Raw genomic sequence first — 9,949 nt, forward strand, 5'->3', positions numbered from 1 at the left:
AGAGCTCCCCTTCGCTCCGGCTACTGCCGGATGTGCGTTCTCCGTAGGACCGCCTTGGGACTGGAGTCGCTCACCACCCGCGGGCCTGGCAGCCTCCTCCCCAACTTGGAAGGCGACAAGGGGTCAGCCCGCACCCGCTATCTTCTCCGTCGACCTCCGCTACCTGGCAGATGATCTCCCAGAGGCCAGCGTCAGAACAGCGGTGACTGTGCGAAACTTGGATGGGATGCTGTGCAGGGGCAGGAATGTGGGTTTGTAAAAACGTGCTTTGCTGATACCTGCCTCTCAGAAAGCCTGGTCCGGTGTCCAGCAACTCCGCTGCCTCGAGCCCTATGCAATGGAGACTGAATCTCCCTGGGGCCCAGCTGGCAACCTTAAGCCATTTTCAGATGACTGAACTGTTACTTTTGTTTCATGGGGTCACACCACTTTTGCACAAAATATAACCCGCATGGAAGTGCTTGAAATAGAGGAAGCCTGGCTGATAAATCCTCGAACTCCTTGAAAAACCCCTGTGTGCCTCCAGGACGGCAAGTCAGTTGTCCTCGCTCTACAAATGAAGACGGACTGTCTGTAATGAGACGCACCTAGAACCCTCTGCAAACTGTTTAGGGGAGATGCTTTTTCTTGACTCTGTGAGAGCTTACTCCTTTAACTGTAGGGTATCCATCAAGTGCTTTTCAGCATGGAATGAGCCACTGAAAAGTTTTTAAATCACAAACTATTTTAATCATTTTAAATCATGAACTATTTTAAACAGGTCAGGGTTTTATAAGTATTAGTTACGATGAGGGTCTTTCAGGCATAGTCTTGCTCTGGGGCTGATGTTCACTAGGCCTGCTTAGATGTTTCCTGAAAACATCTTTATCATCTACCTTTTTTTTTTTTTTAAAAAAGATCTTATTTTTAAGTGATCTCTACACCCAATGTGGGTCTTGAACTCATAACCCTGAGATCAAGAGTCACCAGTGAGGCGCCCTTCTGTATTCCATAGCTGAAGTCCCCCTGAGGCAGAAGTTTGTGTATCTTTGCTTCAGGAGAGGAGAGCTGTGGTAAAGGGAGTGTAAGTGTGGAGGCGACCTCTATGGTGAGGAGTACGTTGTGCTGCTCAGCACACAGGGGCTTCCAGCCTTTCTTTTTTTGTTTTCTCTTTTTTGGGATGGGGAGTCTCCTCGGTTTGACTAAGAGCCCTTTCGGTCAGGCTCCACAAGATTGTTTTACTTAATGTCTTGTTAGTTAATCCAGTTAGCTTTTGCTGAGGTGCCCATCCGGTGCCAGAACCCCACACTAGGTATGAGGGGTGTCGCAATTAACAAAAGTAGCAAATCAGCACGGCCGTACTAGAGCTTACCTCCTTCCAGAGGAAACCATCAAATAAGTTTATAAACACACATCCTGTTGAGATGAGGACATTTATAACAGCTTGCTGTCCTCTTAGCTCCGTGACGTAGTGTGGCTCAGGTACAAACCAAGGAGATGAGGGGTTTCTGGGTGGCACAGTCGGTTAAGCCTCCGACTTTGGCTCAGGTCAGATCTCACGTTTGTGGGTTCGAGCCCCGTGTCAGGCTCTGTGCTGACAGCTAGCTCAGAGCCTGGAGCCTGCTTCTGGTTCTGTCTCCTTCTCTCTCCTCCCCTTCCCCTCTCATGCTCAGTCTCTCTCTGTATCAAAAATAAACATTAAAAAAAAAAAAAACCCAAGGAGATGAGCCTGAATGCATCATTTTTTTTAAAAAGTTATTTTTTAATGTTTATTTATTTTTAAGAGAGACACCGAATCTGAAGCAGGCTCTGGGCTCTGAGCTATCAGCACAGAGTGTGATGTGGGGCTCGAACCCACAAACTGCGAGATCATGACCTGAGCCAAAGTTGGATGCTCAACGGACTAAGCCACCCAGGCGCCAGGCGCCAGGCGCCCCAAGCCTGAATGCATTTTAATCACTAACTCAGTGATACTGAACCAATCACTCGATGGTTCCACGTCTCCCCCTTCACCGTGTCCTTTGTTAATATCCTACCTTCCTCACAGCTTTGTGAATTCTGTGATAAAACATAGCCTGCAAGCAGGCTCATTTACGTGACCCACCTCAAAACCACCACAGCGTCCAACTAACCAATGGCCTACTTACAACCAGGCACAGTTGCCAAAAAAGGGAAAATTCCATCCATTCCCCTACCTCCCTCACTCCACACTAGGACGGTGGTCCTTCACTGCCACCTGGCTGCAGACAGTCTCTCTGCTGTACTGCCCACCTTGCGGTGTTTTCAATAAGCTTCTATGTCCTTTATGCCACCTGGGGTGAGTTCTTTCACTGCCCACACCACTGGCCCCTGCCATCCAAGTTAGCCCCATGCTTTCGGCTGACTTCTCATTCTAAGTGGAAGCTTCTGTCTGTCTGTCTCTCTCTCTTTTTAATGTTTTATTTTTGAGAGAGTGAGCAAGGGAGGGTCAGAGAGAGGGAGAGACACAGAATCTAAAGACAGGCTCCAGGCTCTGATCTAGCTGTCAGCACAGAACCTGACGCGGGGCTCAAACCCACGAACCACGAGACCATGACCTGAGCTGAAGCCGGATGCTCAACCGACTAAGCCACACAGGTGCCCCAGCTTCTGTCTCTTTTTAATCAAAAGAATCAGTGAAGGGCCTGCCCCAGAAAGGAACATCATTTCTAATTCAAGTCCTAGAATATTTTAATTCAGGTCAAACTCACCAGACTTCCCATCCTGATTTCAGCTCAATAGATATTTACTATGTGCCTAGTGACACGTAGATACTCAAGATCCGAGTCTCTAGTACATACTGAGGATCCAAAGAAAATTAAGATCTAGCTCCTGCATCAAGAAACTCATAGTCTAGTGGGGAAGAAGGCATATAAGCAAATGACTGCAGTAAATCATTTCACTGTTTCTCTGTTTACTGACGAGGACCCCCAAAACTCACAAAGTATTTCTAAGTAGTGAAGCACCAAAGTAATTTAATTACCCAAAGTCAGACAGCCAGTATACAACAGAGCCATACATAATTCCAACCACAATAGCTATTACTGAGATAGTCACCCTGACATTATTATAATTAGTAATATATTTAGGGGCACCAGGGTGGCTCAGTCAGTTAAGTGTCCGACTTGATTTTGGCTCAAGTCATGATCTCACAGTTTGTGAGATGGAGCCCTGAGTCAGGCTCTGCATTGACAGCGCTGAACCTGCTTGGGATTCCCTCTCTCTCTCTCTCTCTCTCTCTCTCTCTCTCTCTCTCTCTCTCTCAAAATAAATTTAAAAAAATAATAGTGATTATTTATACTGAGCTTGCTGAATGTCTAATATCTGGGAAGTTAAAGAAAACTTGAGGAGTCTTGTCTTTTGTCATCAAACATTCAGTAAGAGCATGAAGTATTTTAGCTAGCATCTTTTTCTATTATAAAAGTGAATTTTTAAATGAGTCATCTGTGAAAATAGATTAAATTCCAAGCCTTCAAAGTTCTGTATGAGGTGCAACTCTGGGCTACCGTGTAAAGCTCACCTTGCTCACGGGAAAGGTAAAAAATTAAACAACAAAACAACCCTGTCCTTGCAAAGGGACTGGGAAAAGCAGAGTATAGTAGACTGGGCCACAGGAGGACAGCTTTAAATGATTACTACACACAATTCACCCGCACGTTTGCCAAGCTTTTAAGAAAAGGATGAATAGTTTAGAATGCCATTGTTTAAAATCTCATAAATACTACTTCAATAGCTACAAGGTTGCTTTTAAAAATTTTTTGACATTGTTAAGCTACGAGGCTGTCATGATACAAGGGGAAGACTATGTATGTGTCTTTCTATTGTTAAACTTTATATATTTCTAACAACCTAGTGACCCGGGGCGCCTGCGTGGCTCAGCTGGTTAAACATCTGACTCTTGAATTGAGCTCAGATCATGATCTCACTGTTCAGGAGTTCAATCCCAAGTTGGGCTCAAAACTGTCAGCGCAGATTCTTGGGATTCTCTCCCTCTCTCTCTCTCTGCCCCTGCTCCATCCAAAGTAAATAAACTTATTTTTTTTTTAACTTTATTTATTGAGAGAGAGGGGGTGGGTGGGTATAGAGAGAATCCCAAGCATCCTAAGCAGGCTTTGTCAGCACTGAGTCCAATGTGGGGCTTGAACTCACGAACTGTGAGATCTTGACCTGAGCTGAGATCAAAAGTTGGACACTTAACCAACTGAGACCCACCCAGGTGCCCCCAAAATAAATAAACTTAGGGGGAAAACAATCCAGTGACTTAGTAAGTAGTTTTTAAAAGAGGTATTATCACTCCTTACAACAATATACTTTTCTTCCTTCCATGTACCCTCATGTGTCATGTCAAAAAATCTTTTATATTCATTTCATTGTGAAAAATTCCCAGCCAAGTTCTGATCATAGGGATTTCCATTCATTAAGTATTTACTAAGCATTTAACTATGCTTTATGCTGGGAAACCCAACCATCAATAAGACATATGCACTTAGGAGTGGTCTAGTGGGTGAACAGGACATGTAACTAAAAAACTACAGTAGAGCTTGGTGGATGAAGTTGGAGAATTAGTCAGCTGTCTGGTGTAAGGCCTTTGGATGCCACATAAGAGAGGTACATGTTTCAGAGCAATTCCTTGGGCAGCAGAGTGGATCAGATGACAAGGCTGCACAGTAACTACAGATAATTATTGTAAAAGAGTGGCAGTGAGGCCAGAGGGTAGTGGAATGGATCAGACACACAGTAAGGATAGGAGGGGCGAGGTTTGGTCATTGGTGCAGTGTAGTGAGTAGGTAATAGCCAAGTGGAGGACAGCTCAGAAGAAGCCTGTGTAAGGGAATTAATTCAATTCTGTACATGTCACATGAGGCCCCTGTACACAGCCACTTGATGCTGAGCAGGTAGGAACCCAAACCCAACTGGGCTCAGTGAGGGGACATCAGGGACAGGTGCCAATGAAGCCAGAGAGCAAGAGACCACCCAGGAAGAATGGAGAACTCGGGGAGCAATCCTAAATGAAACAGAATCTAGGAGAGGAACAAGTCCTAGCAGAGGTGCCAGTCCCCGCTGATGGACCATCTAGCCCACACTGGTCCCAGTCCTCCAGGTCCATGTGCTCTGCAGCCTGCATTTCCAATGCCCTGGCCCTGTCATCTGGTCCAGACTGTGACAGCAGCTTAGGAAGTCACAGCATGCCCTCCTGAAGCATTTACTATATTTTAGTCACTTGGGAGGGAGCAAAGAGATTTTTACGTTAGACAACGCAAAGTTTTAAAGTATACAACAACCAAAACCCCCTCATTTTTAAAAGAGATAAGACATAATTTCAATGTTTTGTGCTTTCAACTCCTTAGGCTTTGTACTCTTTCAAAAAAGAAGCATCCATTCTACATTCAACGTGAATTATGTAGTGGTCGTTTTATTTGCTCACTATGTCTCTGCTCTTTGGTGAATAGTACATACATGTTTTTAAAATGCTTATTTGGGGGCGCCTGGGTGGCTCAGTTGGTTAAACCTCTGACTTCGGCTCAGGTCAGATCTCACATTCGTGGGTTTGAGCCCCGCATCGGGCTCTGTGCTGACAGCTAGCTCAGAGCTTGGAGCCTGCTTCCAGTTCTGTGTCTCCTTCTCTCTCTGCCCCTCCCCCTCTCATGCTCTGTCTCTGTAAAAAATAAAATAAAATAAAATAAAAAAATAAAAAAATAAAAAAATAAAATAAAATAAAATAACCTTAAATTAAAAATAAATAAATAAAATGCTTATTTGTTTTTAAGAGAGAGAGAAACAGAGGATCTGAAGCAGGCTCTGCCCTCAGAGCACAAAGATGAATGTGGGACTTGAACCTAGGAACTGTGAGATCATGACCTGAGCCCATGTTGAACGCTTAACTGACTAAGCCACCAAGTACCCACATTCTTTAAAAAAAAAAAAAAATTTGCCCCAACTCCTTTTACCCTATCTCTCAAGTAGGTAGTCAAGCACAGTGCAAATTACCCTTAATTTAAACCCTAAATCTTATTATAGTCAACTAACCCTCAACAAAGATGCCAAGAATATACAAGGAGGAAAGACAGTCTTCAAAAAATGGTGTTGGGATAGTTGGATACCACATGTAAAAGGATGAAAGTGAACTCTTATCTTACACCATATACAAAAATCAACTCAAAATGGATTAAAGACTTAACCATAAGACCTGAAACCATAAAACTCCTAAAGGAAAACACAAAAGGTCCTTGACATTAGTCTTGGTGATGATTTTTTCAATTTAACACCAAAAGCCAGGTAACAAAATGGAAAAACAAGTGGGACTACTTTAAACTAAAAAGCCTTTGTAGGACAAAGGAAACCACCACCAACTTGAAAATGCAATCTACTCAATGGAAGATATGTGTATATAAAATACCTGACAAAGGACTAGTATCCAAAATATACAAAGAAGTTTTACAACCCAACACCTAAAAAGCTAACAATCTGATTACAAATAGGCAGAGGACCTCAACAGACATTTTTCCAAAGACATTTTTCCAACGGATACATGCAAAGATGCTCATCACTCATCATCAGAGAAATGCAAATCAAAATCACAATGAAAACCCACAAATCAAAACCTCACACCTGTCAGAATGGCTAGAATCAAGAAGACAAGAAATAACAGGTGCTGGCAAGGAGGCAGAGAAAAGGGAACCTTCGTGCACTGTTGGTGGGAATGCAAACTAGTGCAGCCACTAGGAGGACAGTATGAAGAGTCCTCAAAAAAGTTAAAAACAGAAATACCATATAATCCGGTAATTCTACTGTTGAGTATTTACCCCCCACCTAAAAATACTAATTCAGAAAGATGTATGCACCTCTAGGTTTACCAGAGCATTATTAGAATAGCCAAGATATGGAAGCAAACTAAGTATCCACTGAAAGATGAATAAAGAAGTGGTGTATATATGTATATATATAAACAGTGGAATATTACTGTCGTAAAAAGAATGCGATCTTGCCATTTGTGAGAACATAGATGGCCCTAGAGCATATTGTGCTGAGTGAAATAAGTCTGAGAAAGATAAATACCATGATTTCACTTACATGTGTAATCTAAAAAACCAAATGAACAAACAAATGAAAACTAGAAGCAGACTCATAAATTCAGAGAACTGGTGGTTGCCAGAGGGGAGAGGGGTCACGGAATGGAGAAATAGGTGAATGGGATTAAGAAGTACAAACGTCCAGTCATGAGATAATTAATCACTGAGATAAAAAGTATATAGCAAAGGGATTAATCGATAATACTGTAATAATGTTGTACAGTAACTATACTCACCATGGTGAGCATTGCACAATGTACAGAATTATTGAATCACTATTTTGTACAACCAAAACCAATATAACTTCGTTGTGTCAATAATACTGCAATTAAAAAAGTAAAACACCAAGGTTCCAGGGTAGCTCAGTGGGTTGAGCATCCACCTCTTGATCTCAGCTCAGGTCATGCACAGTTGAGGAGATTGAGCCCCATGTCCGGCTCTGCAGATAGTGTGGAGCCTGCTTGGGATTCTCTCTCCCCCCTATCTGCCCACCCCCCCCCAAATAAAGAAATTTTTAAAAAATAAGAAAGCAAAACACCAAAAATAAATCTACAAAAATGTTTGAGATTTGAAAAAGAATTCTGGTTTTAGAATTTTGTAAGAAAAATTGTAAAGGTGAAATTTAGAATTTTGAAAGCAAAGTTATTAAATAGTTTCATAATGTTTACAATGTAAAGATAAATGGGACCGTATCAAAGTAAAAAACTTCCTGCACAGCAAAAGAAACCAACAAAGTGAGAAAGCAATCAATGGAATGAAAGAAAATGCTTGTAAACCACCTATCATCAAAGAGGGTAATATCCCCCCAAAATATAAGGAACTCCTACAACTTAATAATAAATAAATAAATAAATAAATAAATAATAAAATGACCCAATTTAAAAATAGGCAAAGGCCCCATACATTTTTCTCCCAAAGACATACAAATGGCCAAAAAGTGCTCAACATCACAAACCATCTGGGAAATTGAAATCAAGACCACAGTATAACCTCACACTTGACAGAGGGGCTATTTTCAAAGTCAAAGAGGCAAGTGTTGGCATGGATGTGGAGAAAGGGAGCCCATGACCTGAAACTGCTGGTGGGGATGCATAGCGGGGTAGTTGCTATGGAAAACCATATGGCGATGGTTCCAACACTTAAACACAGAACTACCACATGACCCAGCAGTCCTCCTTCTGAGTGTATGTCCCAAAGAAATGAAATCGTTATCTCAAAGAGATAGCTGCACTCTTGTGCAGCCTTGTACACAAGAGGCAAGGTATGAGAATACGCTCAATGTCTGTCAGTGGGCAAATGAATAAATAAAAATGTGACAGCTGTGTGTTTGTGGTGAAGTGTAGATATTCAGCCTTAAAAAAAAAATTTTGGAACACCTGGCTGGCTTGGTCAGTTATGCAGCCAACTCTTGATTTCAGGTCAGGTCATGATCTCACGGTTTGAGATTGAGTCCCACGGCTGTCAGTGCAGAGCCTGCTCTCTCCCTCTCTGCTCCTCCCCCCACTCACTCTCTCTCAAAACAAATAACCTTTAAAAACACACCAAAAAAAAAAAAAGGAAATTCTACCATTTCTGACATGGATGAACCTGGAGGATATTATGCTAAGTGAAATAAGCCTACAACAAAAAGACCATGATCTCACTTATAGATGGAATCTAAACAAATCAAACTTATGGTAGAGGGGCGCCTGGGTGGCTCAGTCGGTTTAGCATCCGGCTTTGGCTCAGGTCATGATCTTACAGTTCGTGGGTTCGAGCCCCAAGTCAGGCTCTGTGCTGACAGCTCAGGGCCTGGAGCCTGCTTCAGATTGTGTCTCCCTCCCTCTCTGACCCTCCCCTGCTCGCGATGTCTCTCAAAAGTAAATTAAAAACATTAAAAAAAAAAAAAAAACCTCATGGTGGAGTACCTGGCTGCCTCAGTCAAGACAAATGTGTCTCCTCATCTCAGGGTTGGGAGTTCAAGCCCCAGGTCAGGTATAGAGATTACTTTAAATCAAATCAAATTCATGGGAAGAGTAGAATGGCGATTGCCAAGGACAAGGGGGTAAGTGACATGGGAGAATGTTGAACAAAGAGCACAAACTTTCAGTTATGAGTTAGGTTTTGGAGATCTAATGGACAGCATGGGGGCTATATAGTTAATGTACTATATACTTAAAATCTGCATAGAGATTTTTTTTAAAAAGTTTTAACGTTCATTTATTTTTGAGAGACACAGACAGAAGGCAAGCAAGGAAAGGGCAGAGACACAGATTCTGAAGCTGGCTCCCTGCTGAGCTGTCAGCACAGAGCGCAATGAGGGGCTTGAACTCGAACTGTAAGGCCATGACCTGAGCAAAGAGTTGGACACTTAACCATCTGAGCCACCCAGACACCCCTGTAGAGAGTGGATCTTAAGTATTCTCGCATCACATGCCTAAACCAGTAATCATGTGAGGTGACAGATATGTTAATTAGCTTGACTGGGAATCATTTCATGTCCACTGACATCACACATCTTAAATATACAAAATCTTAATTTATAAATCATATGTCATAAAGATGGTGGGGGGGGGGGTCTTGAATCTTCCATTTACCATGCAACACGGGGCCATTTTCTCAAGCTGTGAGAGGGGAACGACTACTGTAGATGTAGGGAGTCTGAGCGAATACATTCTAGAGCAAGGAAGGGTTTCTGTCCTCCTTCACGTGGGCCTGGAGCTCCAGCCTCTCTCAGGAAGTCTGTTAGTGCAAACAAACAAGCACACGGAGATGCAGACGTGGAGGGGCTGTCGGGTTTGGGAAGCGCACTAATCTGAAAGGCTGTACCTACTTTTTCTGATGAGCCAACAAATGTCGCTTCCTATGCTCATTCAAGCTGGCCTTCTATACTTGTTCCTGGA

The sequence above is a fragment of the Suricata suricatta genome, chromosome 2, assembly GCF_006229205.1.
Source record: "Suricata suricatta isolate VVHF042 chromosome 2, meerkat_22Aug2017_6uvM2_HiC, whole genome shotgun sequence".
Classification (NCBI taxonomy): Eukaryota; Metazoa; Chordata; class Mammalia; order Carnivora; family Herpestidae; genus Suricata; species Suricata suricatta.